Source organism: Rhea americana, unplaced genomic scaffold (assembly GCF_003343005.1).
Source record: "Rhea americana isolate MKP2758 unplaced genomic scaffold, rheAme1 scaffold_286, whole genome shotgun sequence".
In the NCBI taxonomy this organism is placed as follows: Eukaryota; Metazoa; Chordata; class Aves; order Rheiformes; family Rheidae; genus Rhea; species Rhea americana.
Genome location: NW_028186408.1, coordinates 308,751 through 329,528, shown reverse-complemented (window position 1 = coordinate 329,528; position 20,778 = coordinate 308,751). Strand labels below are relative to the sequence as shown.

The 20,778-nt window shown below is 39.0% G+C and overlaps 1 protein-coding gene across 1 annotated transcript in view; it reads right to left on the bottom strand.

Moving 5' to 3' along the window:
• The window catches only part of THUMPD3 (THUMP domain 3 tRNA guanosine methyltransferase), a 112,482-nt gene that overhangs the window by 6,138 nt on the left and 85,566 nt on the right, over positions 1-20,778 (bottom strand). The window lies entirely within an intron of this gene.

Genomic DNA, 20,778 nt, shown 5'->3' with positions numbered 1-20,778 from the left:
AGCCTCGCCGGCCGCGGTGATCTCGGGCGCTCCCGGCAGGGCAGCGGAAGGGCCCCGCTGCCCCGGGGCGCGCCCGCGGAGCGCCCCGGCCCGGCCGCCGCGTGTCCGGCAGCACGCCCCTGGTGCTCACGCTCCGGTTGTCAGGAACCCACCGGATTTCAGATCCCTCCCAAAACGTCCGGGATTCGCAGCCTCTCCCCCTCAAAAGCGCAGTGTTCCCTTTTTTTGATCGTAAATGCTRCATACGACGGTTTTGTATACGCCCCTTTGCCTTGCGAGCAAAATCCTGCCGCATCCGAGGGGATGTCTCCCTTTCAGACCGCAGGAGGGGCAACAGGCCGCAGGAAACAACTTAGTCCGTGTGAAACAAACACGGAGGAAAAAACTGAAGCAAATCAAAGTAAGAACTGGAGAGAAAAAGAAGCAGAGAACTCCAGGCAGTATTAATTGCACTGAGAAGCATAAGGAATAAGCAGATAAAATTTAAGACTGTTCAGGGCAAAAGTTTGCGGGATAAAAGCAGCACGAAGTAGTCGTACGTTTGATCAGCATCCYCTGCCTCTGTAGTGCTTCCTGTTTCTGAATTAATACGTATTGCTAGGGGGARGTTTGAGGATAAGAACGATGATTTTGCAGGGATGGAGTGTCCATGAGGATGTGAGAAAACTACAACCAGAACCTTTGCAGGTAACTTTTGAGGAGCCTAATTTACATCTGATTTCAACCTGATCTAGTAAAAATAGATGTATGCTATGATTCTTTCAAAAGGTACAGTTGTGCAGAGACTGAAAACGACTGCAACAACACGTCTGTCCTCACAGTTCCATAAATAATATGGCAGAATAAATTATTTAATGTCCTGAAGTGTGCAGATGCTATAATGACACATACTGCAGCAACACTCACAGGGAAAATTACGATTTTCTCTTCAGAGCAGAGTTTGAATGGAGACCCGTATATAAGACGAAAGGTCATGCGTTTTAACAGTGAGGAGAACAAAGCACTGAATGCGCCTATAAGCCTATAAACACTCACTTGGCCATTGCGGGTACTGAATAAATTGTTGTCCTGTAGAAAAATAGTGTAGTCAGGTAATTCAGAATAGATTATTTTGCATATCAGATTAAATTATGAGTGCACAGGCAATCTTAATTTTGGCTAGCCCTCAATTTTGGAGCAGTTGCAACATATTTCATACTTCAGTGCCATTTCTAAGTGGGTTAAATCTCAATGAGAAATTTTAAGTCACCATACCTTTTCAGGACACTACAGAATGATGTCAGACTTGTTATTGATGGATTTGACCACACAAATAACTTATCCTAGCATGCAAGCTTGGCAGCTATAGACATTTGGCCTAGCACCAATTACAATAAGCTATAGTACTTTAAAAAATAAATTGGGACCAGACACCAAAATGCTTTGCCTGTCCTGACCTAACTGAGAGTTCAGTCACAGGGGGTTACAGTAACGTAGTATGCATTTATTTCGTACATTGTTTAGGGATAATGAATTGTCATAAAATTTATCTCATATAGATGCACAAGTCAAAGAGGACCCTGGTTTCCTTGGCCTCCAGTCCTCCTATTTATTTGTTATTTTTATTTCTACCTAGCATTGGTTAATTAAATAGTTTTCTTGTATATCTATAGATACTGACCGAGAAGTATTTCTACTGGAAGAACAGCACCAATTTTTTACACTTAGCTATGAGAAAATAAAAGGTAAATTTTTGTCATAACAGATAGTTAATAGGTAAGTAATTGTAACAGATAAAAATCCAGGGGAAAGAAAAAAAAATCCAGGAAGATTGTGAGTCTATTCACATTTGTATTATTTCTGTATAAAATTGATCATTTATATTTTCTTTAGTTTTTGCCTGAAACTTCTGATGCAGTTCTCTCTGCATCAGAGTAAAATATAGGATTCCAAATTTTGATTATCAGATCTGATTTCATGTGCAACCTTGGTCAYGGTACGTAACCTTGTGCATACGTAAGTGAGGAACATCCAACAAAATGGAGCCTTGCGCCTCTGGGAAATAGTGAGGCGCAAATCTTGGCTACATCAATTCCCAAGCATACAGTGGCTAGCTCATACCTGTCTCTTAGGTGTTCTTTACGTGTTTGTGAAGTATTCTGTTACTCCTTAGATGGATGCACTGTCCAAAAATACACTCTTGTTACGCGAGCTTGATGGAACAGACTTCTGGCTTTACAGTCTGCAGGGCTTGCCCGCTAAGCAGGTATACATGGTACATGAATTGTGACTGGCGCAAGAATTCATTTGCCAGCTATGGGTGGCCATTTTATTTTTTTTCCTTCTTATAAAAATTACTGAATTTCCTTGATCTTTTGGTTTTTGCCTTTGGAATGTTTCCAGCACTAATGAGATTTTTAAATCCAATAATGTTTTGCTGATAAATGTTCTTTCAGGAGAAACGTATTTGAAGAGATACAGGCCACCCTAAATATCTTTCCATGACCAATGCTCCATCAGTATGACAAAGCACTGCACGAAACAGAAGAAGCACTGCTCTTCCTCCTCTCTTCTTTGAGTCCTTTAGTCTTTCCCCACACTGGATTTATAAGCGTAAACAAAACTTGTCCCTTCAGCTCGTTCTTCAGCGGTTGTAGAGCATACTGGCAACAGCACTGCTTCTTTTTGTTTTCCTACATGCATTCTGATTCTGCTGTGACATTTTAGTAATGAGCAGGATGCTTCAAGCATCCCTCTTGCCATTAAGCCTTCTGAAGTGTCGTTTCCCTTTTACATAAGAAGTATGTGTGTAAGAGTGTATCAAAGAGAGGGGAGGGATTGGTTTTATTCCATCAGTTTATTTTTAACTTGTGAGTCAAGTCTGAAAACAAGAGAATTGAAACCTTGGAATTCAGGTGATAAACCTGCTGGAGAAAGTTTCTGTAAAATGGCTTATTTGATGAGAATTTAAAAATAAGCTATAGCAGACAGAACCACAGACACATCTGCATCTTCTAAACTACAGATGGCACTTGGTGAGATTCAGTCCATCCTGTGCTATCTGGAAGGTGACTGCAGCGCTGTCGGGCAACACCTCGCTAGCTAAATCCAGGTGGCTTCATTTTCAATGCGGTGATCATACAGTGAGACGGGACATAATGGTGGTTGTACAAATTTCATATCCCCATGCATTATCTGCCTGGCAACTTTTGAAGTGTGCCATGTCACTGCATCTTTACTCCACTATTTTCTAAGTTAGACAAAGTCAGTATGGATTGTCYGTAGTATACTAAATATAGAGCATTATGTTTATATTGTGTTCACTGGTAGGACTGCAGTGCAGTGTAATAGCACACACAGCACTAAACCTGCTAGCTAGTGATCTGACTGCAGCAGTAGGGAACTCCAAGTCAGCCAGGTGCTGGAGTGTGTGTCTTGCTGCTTGCGTCTGTTATACAAAATGTGCTCAGCTCTATGCTGCACCGATGCCTATAGCAAGGGAGGGATTTGTGATTCAAGTGGGATGCCAAACTCAACTTGCTGAGCTACCTTAAATAGCAGAATTTTCATCATACTTTGTGAAGGTGTTTGCCAGATACTTAAATTATTTCCATATGTCTGGCCTATCAGCAGTGGCTCTGAACTTTCCCAGTTGGTCTCAAACTGAAAGGTTAGAACCAATAATCAGCCTGCTATGCTTCAACTTTTGAAATCTGTCCAAACACCACTCACAGAACAATTTGCTACAAATGGCCAGGTTCTACAGTAGCTGAAGAGATTTGTTTTCAGAATACTCATGCAAAACTATTTCTTAGAATAATACCACACTTTTGTTTGCATCTTTCATCCTAAAAACTCCTGGCATGCTCTATAAATGCAGAGCTGATGCATCTTTCCACATAAATCGATGGAGATTTTACCCTTATGAATGAGGGAGGCAAAACAATTTAGACTGATGCTGCATGGCACAATGTATGACAGTGACTATAAGGAGAAATTTTAGCCCAAGGRCTCTGGACAAACCCTACAGTGTGGAAAGCACACTAGCAAGAGTAATACATGTACCTACACTAATGTTTTTGTTACTCTTTTGTTGAGAAGTGTCCCACACAGTGAATTAAAGGACAGTCCTCCTATGTGGTCTGAAAGGTAGAGACTCTGCGCTGTGAACTGGAGTGGCCTTAGCTGCTGCTGAAATTGCTCTATTTGTTGAACTCTCATGAGAATTTTGCAGTTCCTTTCAAGGGGAATATGGTGATGCATCACAGTGTGGCACCTGCTCAGCAYTTTATGGGGCAGAAGAGAACCGACCTTGGCAAAACTCAGAACAGTTTTCATGGAATCTTAGTATTTTAATTCTCATTCTTTGATCAAGCCCTAATTGTGGAAAACTCTCATATATTTCAAATTCTCCTTGAAATAAAAAGCTTCTTTTTCAAACATGTAGCATCTCCTCTCTCTCTCTCTCTCTGCTGTCAATGAGAATTTTACCATTTAGTAGAAGTAGACCATAGATATGTTGGTAGTTTGTGCTGTATGCATATTTAAGCTGGGGCATACTATTTAGAAGTGTAGACTGAAAATGGAACTCTTGGCCTGCTATTTCATGTGAGTTGCCGTATGTTATCAGAGTAGTTTTTAGCATACATATTCTCATTTATCCAAAGAGTGGATGTATTTTTCCATATAGACAATACTGGATATGTGTTTTGGTAGGAAAGAAGAAATGACAGAGTTTCCAAGAGAAAAGCAAAGCTGTATATTCTTGTCCATTTTGAATCCCCTTCCCCACAGCCAATAAATTGAATTTGCTCACAGAGCAACAAGAAATGTTCAGTTAAAATAAGAAGATTCCCTGCGTGATCAGTTAGACTTGTTCAACGCAGGCCATAACTGTTCCTGGTTGGTTGACAACACTGATTTCATYGCTGATCTAGTACATTTCTGAGAAGAACATTAGTGTCCACTTGTCTGGAAGTTTTTTTTATGCCAAGTGAGTTGGATCTATCCAGCTGGAAGACAAACTTCAAATAGCAGACGGTATCCTAGACATTACTGTGTTTTTCTTCACTCTTGCCCTTCGGAGTTAATCAGCAGAAGGACAGAAATAGCAATCAGGCAAATAGAGAATGTATCTTAGTATTATCTTGGAGTAAATTATTTGTCTCATAATATTGGCACATAACTGAAGAACACTTGCAATAAACTTAACTTATTAAAACCAGCAATTTATCCTCTGATTAAGCACTATAGGATAAATATWAAAAAAAGCGATCATCTGGATTTGAATTTACATCATAAATTTGTATCGAAATAGTCTCAATTTTGGTGAGCCCCAGTGAAATTAACTGGAATTTTCCAGTGAACTGGGGTGGCTGACAGGCTGACATACCCTGCACAACAAGAGACATTTTCTAGGTTGCAAGATGGGGCTAATCACGGAAAATAATATTTTCAGTTTGTCATCCAGATGACCACCTACATTGACTGCATGTGTGTTTGTATAATATATGGAGGTAAGGATTGAAATGAGGAGACAGGAAGCTGGGAGGCACAGATCCTATCTCCATTTCTGTCACTGATTCACTGGAACTCTGGACAAAATATTTGCTCATTTTTTCTTCTGTTTAGGCTCCTGTAAAGTAAAAAAAAAGTATCTGCCTTCGTCCATGGAGGCTTACGTGATTAGTTTGTAAACTACTTTTATATGCTCCCCTAAAATAATTCATGAACTTGAAGATTTGGGGTCCCATCCATTCAAAAAAAACCCAACCTCCACTAATTAATAATTATTTCTAATATCTTATTGATAAGATAGCAGGTAGAAATTTCCCACATTATTCTAAAACAGGGACTGGTTTTTTCACATTGTTTGTGAAAAAGGAAAGATGAGCATGTGAATGCACTCAGCAGCTATATTCTTAGTTTTTCAGTGCACTGACTTGCTGTGTGACTTTGAAAGAGTCACAAGCATAATTTGCAATTTTTTTTTAAAGGAACATGATCTGGATCTCTATATAATGGATTGGGGATTAAACAAAATAGCTTTCCACATGAGAAAATTCTGGGTGTCTATTTTTGGGGGCTTTGAGTTTTTTGTTTTTTGTTTTTTGTTTTTTTTTTGAAGGTGACTTGCTAGATACCTGAACAGATTGTTTAAATCCATACCGTAAATAGGCAACTGGAATGACCAAGCTTTCAAAAATATACGATTTTTCAAAAATATTATTTGACCATAGATCATGAAGGAAGCAAACAAATAAAAAACAACTTTAAATAGCTCATTTTTGACTGGTTTTGTACAACCATTTTCCTATTTTGTAGTGATCACAGCGCTTTTTCTGGAAAGTCTCTGGAATCCTTTGATAAATAGTCTTGAATTTCAAAAGTGAAAAGCAAAAAGAATCCTTTGTTGGCTTTAGGACAATGTGAGAGGGATGCAGTATACTGTGACAGGAAGCACTGTAATCAGCCAAATATTAGCAAAAAAAAACCCCATTGGACTGAAGTAGTTGGTTTTAGTAAAGATCATGACTGTTTGATTCAAATGACTGTGTGTTTGCAAAGCATTGCCAGTCACACAGCTTGCAGGAGAAGATTCCTCAGTGCCGTTGCTGAGGGGCTGGCATGGTTCAGTGTACCCTTGGAGCGGCTCTGAACTGTAATACCAGCCTTCCAGGGTGCCAGAGCGAAAGGCAGCCCTTGGGAACGAGATTATTGGGCAGGACAGCAGGCAAAGTGATCAGCGGGGTTATTGAAACCTCACAGCTCTTTGTTCACGTTGGCCTAGTAGTCAGAGTAAGGCTGGGAGACAGAATCCTTCAGCCTCTGAGCAGCTGTATTCTTCACTGAGTTACTTAATTTTTTTTGAGTTTTAACATTTCCATCTGTGGAAGAGAAAGATAATATATTTTGTGCAATGTTTGGGAATCTCTAACTGAAGTATAGGCTCAGTATAAAGTAGCATTATTTTGAAACCAAGAGATCAGCAGAAGAGTGATTTTGCAACTTAATAGTTACTACATTGATGAGAATTTTCAGTTTTCTAGTCTTACTCATTTGTTTTAACACTGCTGAACTCTATGCCTTAATCAGAAAAAAAAGGTGTGAACTGAAGCTAGTAGCTGATAAGCCAAGACAAATACTTAACACCTTAAACTGAGAAATTATATAGCAACCCTTTATACCTCGAGATTCTTTTTTAGTGATGGGACCATTCTGTCTTTCCTGTCCTCTGGTAGATTTTGCATGCAAACAAGCCAYACTCTGCAGCTTCCGGATGGGTAGCATGTATGGAAGGTGAGCTGTGTTCTCTGGAAACTCAAATGATTGATAAGATGATATTAGAATGAGAAGTTCATATTACAGAATATAAAAGATGTGTTTAAAATATCAGAGTGATCAAGCGGTTCAGTACCATGTTGTGTACACCTCTGGACAGATTAACWGGGGTTTATCATCTGTAAAGTTTGTTATCAGAAAACTCTGCTGGTAGAACCTAAAAGTAGAAGATAGTTAATGCACACACAGAACTTTACACCACTAATAGTTCATGAAAACAATGAGTTATTCAAAACTCTTACTTAATTTGGACCATAGTAATTGAAATTAACTTCTTAGTTAATTTGGCAGGGCATAAACAAATTTAGAGAGGGCACTGAATTTCCAGTAATGAATTGCAAAGTTATGTCTGCACCTGCCTTGCCTGGAGAAACCGCTTATACTGAATTCCTTTCAGAGTTGAAGAATTCATTTGGTGTGAGCCAGTATGGTTTGTCTGACAGTAACTGTGGTGTGTTGTATAAATCCCATCTAGTGTTTGGTATTCAAAGGATAACATTCTTTGAGCTAGGGAATGTATTTCTTCRTTTTTAACTTCCAGGCATTAAGGCCTGTTCATGAGGCTACTCTGAGATAGCTCAGCAATGAGGACCTTCAGTTACCTGGGAATTGGAGGGAGAGAAAGGTCATCATGGAAAGGTGGAGAATAGGAAGATTTGGTATCTGTGTCATTCAAAGTAATTCAGGTTAAAGAAAACTTTAAAAGTGAGATAATTTGTSTCTCTCAGTGTCTGGATTTCGCTTCAGAACATCTCATTTACTTTGGACTGAAAACAGCATGATTACCAAATCCTTGGCATCAGGCTTCATAGTGAAGTCCCATATACAGCTGTTGTGTTTCACTCCAGAGGTGTTAATAATTCAGCAATGGATGAAGAAATCTGTCTACAATAATCGCTAGCACTTGGCACTTCTCTTATGCCTTTCATTCAAAAATCTCAGTGGGCTTCACATCGCAGCAGCAGCAGCATGTGATATGGTCTGGCAGAGCAAACTGGGTGTTGCTCAGTTTTCATGTTCTCTGAGCTCAGGCCATTGAATTTGCGCTATATTCTTAGAGGCTGTTTGAAGCTGTCACAGAATCAGTAAGGTTAGAAGGGACCTCTGGAGATCATCTAGTCCAACCTCCCAAATATTTCCTGGTGCTGGTTCTACTGGGGCTTGAACCCAGGACCTTCAGCGTGTAAAGCAGATGTGATAACCACTATGATGGGGAYTGTAGGCTGCTGGCAGAGGCACAGCTTCAAGTGCCTGGTAGAAAAAATAACCATCTTTAATTCTGGACATTCTACATCTAACTTCCATTTTAAAGGACCTAACATCTTCACTCATGTAATAGGGGTAGTTTGTGGAGACTTCATGAATAAAGCTTCAGAGCAAACTGAGTTCATTAACTGAAATTTTATAGAAAGAAAAAACGTTTCAATCATTTTGGAATCATTCTTTGGCAGAATGATTGAAAAGAAACTGCAATAACAATGTAAATTAGTGAGACAGGAAAACACAAACAGATTAGAAGTATTGACTTGAGTTAGGATCAGCACTCTCAAAACACTGCTAGCACTCTTGTCTTTCTGGGAATTACCAGATAATTGCAAAAGAGTATTTAGTATGCTATAGCAAAAGCATGTTAATTAGCACTGTTGCCACAGCACTATGCTGTTGCATTTATCCAGCGCTATAATGGAAGCTGTGTAGGTTCTGGATCATACCTGGATTCAGTACAAATCTGTTGTGTGTGGCTGGTTTCCTCCAACTCAGTGCTGCATGAGACCTTTTTTTTTTTTTTTTTTTTTCTGAGAAGTCACAAATATATAACATTTTCCATCTGTCTCTCTGTCCTTATACCATTATGTCACACTGCAGGATGCAGGACAGAGCAGGGTAATCTCTTTGTTGCTATTAAAAATTGTTTTAGATCCAAATTCATGAGCAGCAAAACCACAATTTCACACATTTTGTTGTGGGCATGAAGGAAATCACATATTTATGTCAGAATGACCACCTTCCTCTATTCTGCTTGTTTAGCAATATTTCTTTTAACTATACACAACTAGTAGAATAAATTAATTCCTAGGATTACTCCATTGGTTTCACAAGATAACTTTGAGGCCGTGTTCATCTCAAGGTAATCCTGTGTTYGCTATACTAATCAAAATCAGAAGAAATACCCTTAAGAAATAGTGGTCGTTTGCTCTTTTTACATCTCTTTCCACATTCATAAAGCATTCTCCCTCTGGTGAGCTGTCTTATATCTCCATGTCAGAGATCAAATCAGTTTATTGTTAATGCAAGCTAATGCACAGCAGACCACTGGTGAAGCCCTGTGTAAGGAACTTGCACATGGACAGGAAGCGACTACATTGTGTGCATGGCTATTAAGAGAAATGCCAACAGAATGAATACTAATATAATGCTGAATGTTATTAAAAATGTATTTCTAAGGTATTCTACATTGGTGTAGAGTTTTAGAAACCATAGTTGTATTCAGCAGTTAAAATGCAAAGAGGAGGGGAGGCTGAACAGCTGTAGTGACAAGCAGCTTAATCCTGAATTCCTGAAGCTGCTCATCAGTTCATGCCCAAGGTCTGGGAGGATTCTCAGACAAGACATTCTCTTCCTCTAACTTGCCCGTGGAGACTGATCCAAAGATATCAATCTCTTGCTTAAATCAAAGCGTATCTCCCCTCCACCCCAGAAGGAAGGTATCCAGACCTTTTGTGGTTAGCTTTATGTGCTCTTTTGTGTCTTGACAATCCAGTGGCACTTATTTGAGATGAGGGAAAGGGTCTGTCAAAGTCTGTCAATGCCTTCCACATACCTTAGAGAAGAAGTCTTATATATTTTCAGCAAGTGTATATGGGTTCTAAATTTCTTCTATTAAGGTTATTTCTCTTGATTTAAATATTCCTTGGCCATGAAAATTGACTGTATGGTCTAGGAGCTAAGGTATTTGAGACAAAATCRATCTATATTCTAGCTTTACCCATAGTTCTGGCAGAGTAGGGCTGTGTATCCTAATCAATGGGGTGTGAGGAAAGCCATTTTTCTCGACGAAAACTTGTCTTACATAGTACAGGCCAAGACAGGAATTGCAAGTGAAAAATCTCAGAAAGAAGTGTTGAATTGCTTTAGAACTTGAACCATGCATCCCTTCTCTGCATTTCCTGCTGGTTAGCTTAGGTTCAGATAGTTRGCTTTCTAGAATCCCTTTCCTGAATACTTAATCATTCCCCTGAATTATGAAGGAACCAGCCTGCTTGCCTGTGTCTGAGCTGTGAGTCCCCCAGGYAGCAAAGTACTTCAAACTTACATCTCATAAAAAAAGTAAGCTTCTTAAAGTCCAAATTCCAATGATCTTTGAAGAGCCTTGGGCTCCACTGTGATTATGCACTGTAAATGCCTGATATCTTAAGCCATTTTGGTGTATTTGAAAATATTATCCKTTCTGTTGTAGTGCTTCACCTCTAAAATGGCTCAAATAGTACTTCTATAACACAAAAGAGTTCTGAAAAGAAACACACTGTAACTCTAAGTCACGCAAATGCTGTGGTAGAGAAAAATACCTAGTGAGAGAACTAGCAAAAAGGTGTTCGAACTATTACCAGCAGCTCTTAGGTATTCGAACCCAGAGATGCCAGTYATCTTAATGAAACTTAGCAGACAAGGGAGTGGCCACCCATGGTTGACATTTAGAACAGAGCAGCTGTAGGTCTTTCCTGTAAGCATSTATGATTGCTACATATTCTGCCTTTCTGTACAATCTGAAACCAAAAGTGAATCATTGTCATCTCACTTGAACAACACTTAGAGCATCTAAGTGAGACTGTGCTCTTGCAGACCCTTATGTTAAATGCAAATGAGGATTGAAGCCCTCTCCACAGGAGAGGCATGTCCTGAGAGGAGGCACCGCTGGATCATCAATGTGCCATTACAGTGGTCGGAGGTCTCAGGAGGTGCTACAGTCTTTATGGAAGCTGATCCCTGGGGTTTACACTGGAAGAGCTATGAGTGGCACTTTCCTATGCTTAGTGAGCAGTTCGTATAGAGTTTGGTTAAAACTCAGCAATTACTGTAATGTACTAAACAGCCATCAGATGACAATTACTTCAYTTACCATCACGAGAGGTCTGGTGATTAACAGGTGAAAGGCTTGCTGAGATGAATCCAGCCTTGACACAAGGAAGGATACTTGCTACTTAATTTAGGGGAAATTATACTCACTGGTAAGAGGATTGAATTTAATTGGATCACGCTTGTTCTGTTCGGAGTGGAAAGCAAAGTAACATTGGTTGCAGAAACAGTTTCAGAAATAAAGTTGGGTTTGACTAGTGGTTTCAGGTGTAATTTAGTAGATGTATCTATCTAAAAGCACATCAAACGTTGATTATATTCTGTTTCTCAGCAATCTTCCCTTTCTTCCTACTGTAATGCAGCTTACACGGTCCATAAACCTGTCACCTTAAGAAGGATCTAAGCTGCTCTGTTTGTTTGTTGCTGGGTGCACTGCTCAACAAGCACTAGAATTTAGAAGCACTTGGGGAATGTGAGTTTAATTTCCAGAGCTACCAAATGCTTCTCTGAGGACTTGTAACCATTGGCCTCAAAGGACTAGTTTTCAGAAATAAGAAGAGTAGGTTGCCTGTGGCCTCAAATTTGTTCTTATGAAGCCATATGTGATGTCTCAAAAGGGCTGTTTCCTGGCTCCAGAAGGATTTTTTTTTAAAATGTTTATTTTTTAACAGCTTGAAGCTATTAAATAAGTGGTGTAAGCTAGGCTTTTCATTGTTTCAAAACAACACCTACGTTGGCCTGTTACTGATGTCAGAAATTGGCACAGTGTGCTCCTTGTCAAACTGCCTAATTGAGACTCTTGCTAGCTAGCTGGAAAGTAGCTTTTGACTTGATCATTCTGATGCTGGCAAGAGAATTCATGGCACAGTTTAAGAGACTAAGTTCTTCCAGTTTGTATTCTGATAAAATAGATCACTTGGCCATTTATTTTATCAGGAGTCTTAGTGACACTGCAAATGAGAACCACATGGGATATTTTTATCAATCATTACAGTTCCTTTGCTGTTGAAATGAGATGTTGGTATATTAGACAACTGTGTGGTTTGGTATACTGTCTTAAAAACARTGCAAAATTCTTTGAACTTTAGTTTTAGGGACAGGGCCATTATAATGATTTCTGGTCAGGTCTGTTACATGAAGCTTCACTTGATAGTTCTAGCATCCAGCCTGTATCTTTTGTTTGCCTATGGCATAGCTTTAAAAAAACAACCTTTACATAAAGCCATCAACTGGTAGAGAATTCTTCACGTGCTCGTTAAATTGCTCGAGTGATTAATTATTCTCACCTTTTTCTTACAGTAATTTGAACCAGGATCCAGTATTTTATAGGTCTGTTAAATAAAGTACATGCCTGTTACTTTCCAAAGCTTTAGAGCAAAATTCTCTCCCATATCTTGTTGGACAGAGTCCAGGTTGTCTACTTAAGGAATGATATGTAAAAAAGGAGAATGTTCTAGCCAGAAAAGTCACCACCCAAACAGAATTCTTGATATTGGATTAAGTTATTGGTCCAGATAAGTCAGCTCTTTTATGCAGAGGAATCTGATAAAACAGAATGTTTGTCTCTGCTTTGACACGTGGCAAAAAGTTTCCTTTCTTCCAGCTCCTGCAGTTGATCAGATTACAAGTTTAAATATGAGGTTTAACTCCATTATTGTTTCACATCCCCAAATATTTCTAGTACTTGGGAAAAGTGCTAGACCTGTTTTGGAGTAAGGACCTTCTGGATGTTACTGAACTCTAGTTCCTTACTGTTCTTCTAAGCTGCCATTCCTTTCCACCCTTTCCCCGATGAAAGAGTGCCTTGCTGTGCATTCAGTCGTTGCTATCAGTAATTTTTGTGTACCTATTTATTTGGAACAGGGAAGTTCTCTGCAATAACAACAACTATAACAACAGTATTAGTAATACCCACAGTGAGACAAATAGAGCTGACTGTGAGTGTGTAAAGAAATACGGACAGGGACATTCTGCGCAGTGAGAAAGTCTGACAGAGATAATACTAATTAGGACGTGAGAGAGCAGCAATAACAAACTGGCAGACAGTTGGAGCAGAGGACCACGAGACCTCTTAAAGGACAATCAACAAACAATTCCTTTGATTTATTTTGTGTATTCCTGTGCCAAGAGGGGATAGAATAGTGCCAGGCCAGTGTAGTGTTTGCGCTACACATGAAACAGAAGGAATTACAGAACTTAGGTCTTAAGAGTGACAGCCAGTGACTCAGCGGGTAGTTACTTAACTTCCCTTGTGTTTGTAAAATAAGACTATGCATTGAACAAGCACTGAGGTGAGGCTTATTGACAGATATTAAAGCATGCCAGGCATCTATGGTAGCATGGACAACTGTACTATCTTAATTACTAAACAGAAGAGGGGACAATAGCAAAAAAGCCCACAAACCATCCTCTGCTGGAATGAAGTTGCAATTTCCCTGGTCTTCTAAGGTTGAACTAAGGTCTGTTTTTCTGAACTGGAAGAGTGTGTGAAAGGAAACCAAAAGCTAAGGTTTACTTGTAGCTTCCTATACAACAAGCTAACAGCTAAATTGAAATTTGCCTTTATTGTCATTATAATATTGATTTATTGATGTAATAAGCAAGAAATCGATTTTCTTCTTCCATCTCTTGTCATCTTCTCATCTGCATTTTCCAGGACTGTACTGATAAACAGTACAATGCTCCACAGTAAAATTAAAYACTATGTTGGAGACCCAATCAGAAGTCTGAGCAGAGATTCTCACCAAGCCTTCAGAATAAATTCCAATTAGACTAATCATAGCTTGGAAATATGTAGTGACTTTGACTATCCAAATGGTATGAGGTACTGAGTTGCTTTTGCAGCTGGAAAATGTTGAGCTAAACCAATAGAAAACAGGACTTTGGATCTGGATTTATCTGCTTTTCTGTCCAATGTTGTTTAGTTACCACATTTGGTCTACATTTAACATAATTTGGGAGGTTAATAGCTAAAATGTCTCCAAAAGATGTAACCAAAGCCTTTGTACTGTTCTAGGTCCCCTGGTAGAAACTATCTGGCCAGTATTTACATGGTGATGAATCAAAGTTGCTCCCAGGCCTTGACCAAGGGCTTGACCTGCTGATGACCTGCTGAAGGTCATATAACACATCAAGGACAGGGCTGAGAAAAGTACCCTGGAGCTTTGATTTTCCCAATTTCCTTGCCCGAATCACTTCAAATCCTTGCAGATATGTTCCTTCTGCTGTCTCTTTCTGATAAGATTTTCATCACTGACTGGCAAAAAATAAGGATTTTATCAAGTTTAGTTTTTTTTGTAGTACTTTTAAATGAGAAGAATTGGTGAAGGCTGTTTTAGATATTGTGATGGACCAGAAGAGAGAAGTTCTTTGTGATCTTTGCAGATCATATCAGAGTCTCCTCTTTTAATAGTAGTCAGCACTCACTTTTCTTTTTGTTTTGGCTTCTTTCTGTGCAAGGTATTTGTGGCAAGGGATTATTGTATAGCAAATGGAGCTCTTTCAGTTTTATCCTATTGATTGCTTTTCTTGCCAATTGCCTTTAAACTGAATTCAGAGTTTTATAACTTGATGACAGATAACCACAACACTGAGATTTTTTTTGAAAGATGAAACTTCTGTCCCCACCTATGTTTTACTGCCTCATCAAACAGCTCTTTGGTGCTATGCCAGCATAATATTACTCAAAGTGTGTGTGTGTGTGTTTACACATACATATATATGTATATATATACACACAAACTTGGGCCTGATGACATAATTCATGTTCCCTACTTATGGTGTAGGAAAACTAATGAATGATTGTTCCTTAATCAACTTTTCAATACTTTTTGTCATTTCATATCTTATAGTTGGCACTACTTTTTAAATCAGTTGAACTGGCTTACATTAATTTGAAACACTTCGCTCTGTGAAAACCAAATATACCCCTTTCTTAAATGATCAGCACTTACTATTAGATGCTAAGCCTGTCTCAGGAGCATTTGCAGTTTCAGTTCAAAGCACCGATCCAGAAAGAAAAGAAGGAATTCAGTCATAGAGCTGTTCTTCAAAATATTTTTGCTAGTACTTTGATTCAGAACGTCTTTCACCTGGAGATCTCAAAGAATTTTATTTCAAACAAATTAGCTAACCCTTGTGTAGACAGGACCAATATCATGTTTTTGTGAAGGATTCTCATAGCCTCTTTGGATTTTCATAGACTCGTAGTATTCTCGTAGGACTGCCTCACAGACAGTCAGGGAGCTTACAGACAGCTTAAGGCATAACTTTCAAAAGTAGCTGCTGTTTTCAAGTATCAGCCTAAGTGATGATGAGGACATCATCATGATAATCATCATGACGACACTCATGATGATCCACCTAAGACTTGATGAGGGCATGGTTTTAGGGTGGGGGGACAGGAGGGAAAAGCTAATTATCAGTTTAAGCCTATTTGGGACCCAGTTCCTGATTTTTTAGTCACATGGCTCATGCACAGTATAGAGTAGAGACAAAGATTTCTGAGGTGTTATAAGCATTCATTATGTACATTAATATTAATCCTCAAGAAATCTAAACATGAACTTTGCATTTCCGTATGTGGCAGTTTTGAGGAAGCTGTCCATGGCTTGTCACTTTCAGTTAGATTTTCTTATTGGCTGTAGACGAACGGATCCTTGATTAGTTCTTTCATTTCATGTATCTGTTATGTTGTGTTTCACTGACATTCTTGCATCCAAAATGTGGTGCCCAGCTCTAAAATTCTTCATGGGAGGAACACCAAGAAGCATTCTTCTAGACCCCAAAGACTTAGTGTCACTTATTAAATGCACTATCTCCCTTGAGCCAAGAGGGGTCCATCATAAAAGCCCTACTGTTTCTGTGCAGCTAAGTTGCACACCACGTCCTCAGAACTTGCATTTATTGAACAGGGAAGTCTTTGCATGTGTGGGAGAGYAATGGGCCCTGAAGATGCTCACATCCTTTTGACAGATCACTTGGCATCTCTTCTTTGTAGTACTCATTCTAAAACGGGGAAAAATACTAACACTCATTTTCACCTAGAAGATTTTGGAGGCCTCCTGGAGGCAGTATTATTAATGCTGATAGTCCTACTAGAACTGCCCAAGGGTGCAGATATGTATTTTGCTCTGATGGGAAATTATTCACCTAGAAAGCAGACCTTGGGAGTTGCAGATCAGTTTACCTAGGAACGGTGATTACAAACTTCTTTGTTACAACAGCACAAAGACTCCATAAGAAAACCTAACACAATGATTTTCTGACCTCTCGATCATTTTTTTGCTTTTGGGATATCCAGAGTGATGGTCTAAAACTAGAGTGGAATTAAATCCTGCTTTTAAATTTCTCTAAGCATTAAAATCACTGTTAAGGTACATCTCCAATGGAACTTGAATAATTACTCTGTTGTGACCTGCATGAACAAATGCCTTTAGAAACAAGTTGAGCAGACTGCATTAACTGATACGCTTACTGTTTTTTGCTTCAATTCCTTCTGGAATAATAGCAAACTTGCCAGGTATCCAGGTTTGTACTTAAACAAATGCATTGAGAAATGAAATGAAGTTTGTTCATCTGATATAAAAAGCTTATAAGCAATATAGAAAACATTTCAGTGAAAAATGCATGTGAGGGTGTTAGACTCTTATATTCTGCAACCATTGTAAGAAAGCACAGCTTTCAGAAGACTTTGAGCGATAACTTTACCACTTCCTCTTCAAATGTCTTTGTTGTATGCTTTTTGGTCCTATTTTTAATCCCTCTTCTGCTGTACTTCACTGCTGCATGGAAAGTTTCTATGGATTTACCATAAGAGTGAGGGCTAAGTACTGGTATTTTTTTAGATAATCTTTTAACCTACAAGCATCTATTTACTAACTGACACTCATGTTTACTTTGACATAACTTAGTAAAGGGAAGATTCCTACAGACTTATGTATAAATAATAATAAAAAAAAGATGGATAAAGTCATTTACAATTCTATTTTTTAATGGTATTTTCCCTTCAAATGGCGTTGGTTACATGTCTGAAGAGAATGTAGTTAGTCTGTGGTGTAAGTTGCAGATTAGTCAGACTGGTCTAATGGGTTGCAATCTGTTTGCCTTTTCAGCGGCCTATGTGGGGAAAAGAGTTCAGGAGTTCTTGCTGTTCCAGTTTGCGATACATCTTCATGATCTTGAAACGTCTTTGAACAGCCAGAAAATGTGGATTTGTCACAGAGCTTGCTGTGCTAGTATAAAGTTTAAAGATTTGTCCAGAGCCATAACTTGTCATTAAAATCCTTCCCATTGCACAGTCAGCAAGAACAACGACAGAGCTGATGCTTCCCCCAGAATACAAACTAAATTTGTCAATTATATTTTCCGGGAAGACTGTGATATGCATAACTCACATGCAAGATGGTATCACTCTAAAAACTGGGGGAAGATGGTAGAGGCCTGTGTTCCATAAAAGGTATAATTGCTTCTCATGGCACTTACTTCAGCATTCTCAGCATTTTAAGTTTTTGCCCTATTTTGATAAATGACAAGGAATAGGAAGACTAATGATCTCTAAACTTACTTTTAACAGATTTGGAAGGAAAATGTCAATCTGTTTTTTATCATTAAGATTTTCTCTCTTTGTACCTGGGCTAACTTTCCTTGGGGAAGGGAAAGGGAGTAGTGTAGACAAACACATTTGTTTCTTGTGATAGGACACCCTGTGATAGGATCTTTCAGTGAACAGGGTCATTTGTGTACTCTCTCTCAAAACTTAAGGCAGGTTTCTGCAGTGTTCAGTCCATCTGTTATTGATAGACTTCACTGGACAGCAGCTGTGATGTCTTCCCTTCACTTGATGGTGCAGAATGAAAGTTTCTCTGCATAAATTATCATGAAGCATACCCTGGCTCCACTATTATGAAGAGAGGAGATCACTAAATTACTGCAATGGATCTGCCATGTCACTGTCATGACTTGCCTATATTTGTAAAATGCCCCTTATTAACAACAGAAGTTTGTCCCCTGAGGAATTTTAAATGGAAAAGGCAAAGCAGCATCTGGTGGCTGCTAATAGAAGCAGCTCCCAGTTTAGTTTGGTTGTTGGACCCTTCCATCATCGGTCAAAACTTCCCCATGCAGCTAGTTTACATACCTGGCAAAAATGACTATTTGGGCTCAGTGCATTTCTATAAATGTAGTTATGCTAACTGCAGTATTATCAGCAGTAGTCAAAATTTATTAAACACGATGTGAAATTTATTGATTCTTTCATTAAGAGACCGTTTATGTCTCCTGTTGATGGTGGATTTACATACTTCTTGGCTTGTAGTAAAGCCCCAGCTTTTGGAGTGTGACCATATGCAGAGTCACAGCACTTCTTGATGCAGAGGTGAGTGTGCTGTGCTGGCGAGCACTTCTGTGTGGCCAGTCCGGAGTGTAGGTCTTGGTGCACAGTCCTTTGGGGCTGTGGGTAATGGTATGTTTCACATTTTTCTAAATGGAAGCAAATGGAGCTGTTGCAGAGCCAGCACTCTACCTCACAAGGAAGGAAGGAGCTCCAGCCAAACYCTGGTCTCCATGAAAGAGTTATGTAAAGCATATGCTCCAGGGCTCTTGTTTTATGAAGCCTAGAGATTCAGATTGTTCCAAACCCACAGAGGTCTTCGTAGTAGGATGAAGTCCCTCTTCTCCCATCTCTGGATACTAGCCCCCAAACTGTGGTGAGTTATAGRGGTCATCTTCTTCACTAGCTTGCCAGCTTGAGTGGGAGTGCAGATTGTGCTTTAGTATCCCATCATGCTGATTTAGAGGCTTCAGGAAACGTAGCTTAGGTGGAACACTTTCTCTCMGCATGCTGCTTCTGCTTCTACCAAAACATAATTTGGCCATCATCAGCTAGTGGATTTTCATTTTCTTGTGTGGAAGTACATCTGTATAATAAAAAGTTGTCTCCTGCTGAGAGGCCTGAGTCTGAACTACTTTTCAAATCCTTCCTGTGACTGAGAGTTTTTCATGTGTTTCAGCTTCAGTCAGCATTTAAAATCAAATAGGCTGTATTCATATGTTTTAAATAATGCAGCTTGATCAAGGAGACCACACGCAAGAGAAGAGCTGCAGAATCAGACCATTAACATGGACCGATGGACAATTTAAGCGAAGCAAATCTTCTCTTTTCTCTCTGCTACTTTGAGAAAGTTGTTTAATGAAAGGAAGCAGTAATAATGGGAATAAAAAACGGAGCTTTGCGTGTGTCTCAATTAATACTGTTCAATTTGTAGCCTCTGGCTGTTTGATGATGCRCTATCATATGGTGTGTACATTTCTGAAGCTGAAATCTGTTTAATCTTTTTATGGGGCAAAGTTTGAAGAAAAAACATTATCAGTTTGTCTAATCAGAGCTGTGGCAGGAGGAGGGGGAAGTAAAGCCCATGGAAACTTTTTGTTGGTGTTTTAAATTTTATTGTTCCCAACTTCTGTCTTCTAATAAAAGAAATTCTGCTATGCTTATATTTCCACCAACTTTGTTGCTAAATTTGTGGCTTTCTGCAGTTCCAGTAAGGATATGGTATTTTGGCTGCTTGAAATTGTGGTTTCCTAGGTCATTGGAAGTGTTGTATCAGGAGTGCTATGGAGACTACAAGGAGATAAATGAGGTGCCATGCAACCCTGGTCAAGTTATAGTCCTTGTATTCAGCCACTCTACCTCACTCCAGGCTGCATAAACAATAGCACTGAAAAGTTTTTTTCAATAGATTAAGGATCTATCTGCCTTTCTAAGGGTTTTTGCATACAGTGAAGGCAGTGGAGTTGAATTGCCAAGCTCTCCCAGGGAAGAATATTGTGTATTTTTAGAACAGAAATGAAAACAAAACCCCCAAACCAGTTTCCTGAACTGAACAGCAAAGGCCCTTTTGTTGATAAAAATGATTTGTATCCCTGGTGGGTTAGCTATGTCTATTGCCTTTCTCCATCCTAACGGAAATATCCATGTTAACCTTTTTCACGTGCCAGCCATACCTAGATGATTCTTCCTCACTGAAACAGTATAATATTGCATAAATTTCTGAATCTCTAAGTCACTACTGCTCCTTCTTCAGGATCAGAATTGGATGATTCGGTAGCAGGCCAGGAAATGTCACCACTCTTACTAATTAGATTGATTTAAGCCATGAAGCATGGCATTTAATATTTCTTCTAAAACTTTTAGCATCCACTCTTATATTTCTTTCTGCTATTTTTAACTAAATAAATTATTTTGATTTTTGCTGAGATTTTATCTTCTCTGATGTTCTTTGACAATACATTTCCCAATCTGATTGCATATTAAGCAGATGGAAAACCAGTCTTAAATGACTGTTGGAATTTACCACTATTTTGATTTTCTTTTTTTTTTCTTTT